This window comes from Ursus maritimus, unplaced genomic scaffold, assembly GCF_017311325.1.
Source record: "Ursus maritimus isolate PB19 unplaced genomic scaffold, ASM1731132v1 scaffold_30, whole genome shotgun sequence".
In the NCBI taxonomy this organism is placed as follows: domain Eukaryota; kingdom Metazoa; phylum Chordata; class Mammalia; order Carnivora; family Ursidae; genus Ursus; species Ursus maritimus.
This window is the reverse complement of record NW_024425564.1, coordinates 18989423-18989904: the sequence shown is the minus strand read 5'-3', so window position 1 is coordinate 18989904 and position 482 is coordinate 18989423.

The following is a 482-nucleotide window of genomic DNA, read 5'->3' as shown; positions in this document are numbered from 1 at the left end:
GGGGGGGGGGGGGGCCCACGGGGCACCTTGACCGGGACAGGCCCCCAGCGTCGCGGGCTGGCGCGGAGGAGAAGCAGCTCCCTCCCCGCCGCGGGTCCCCGCTCCCACTCGCAGACCCGGCGCCCGCACTCAGATACTAATAATACACTGAGGGCCTTCCTCTCGGGCTTTTGTAAAAGGAGGAAACCAAGGGCGCAGGCGCAGAGCCACAGGTACGCTCGCGGGCGGGGGCTGCATGGCAGCCGAGCAAGGGGGACAGGCGCGTCCCGGTGGAGCTGGGACCTGGGGTCGGGCGGCTGCCCCTGCCGGGAAGCCCAGTTTGAGCAGCAGGGGAGACCGAGGCGGGGCTTTCTCGGGACCCGACCCCGCGCCGCCGAACGCGCAGCCTCTATACAAAGGCCCCCAGGTGGCGAAGCAGCCCAGGCGCGCGAGCGTGGGTGGTGTGGGGGTGACCAGGAATTTGGGATAAGCCCTGAGAGGCG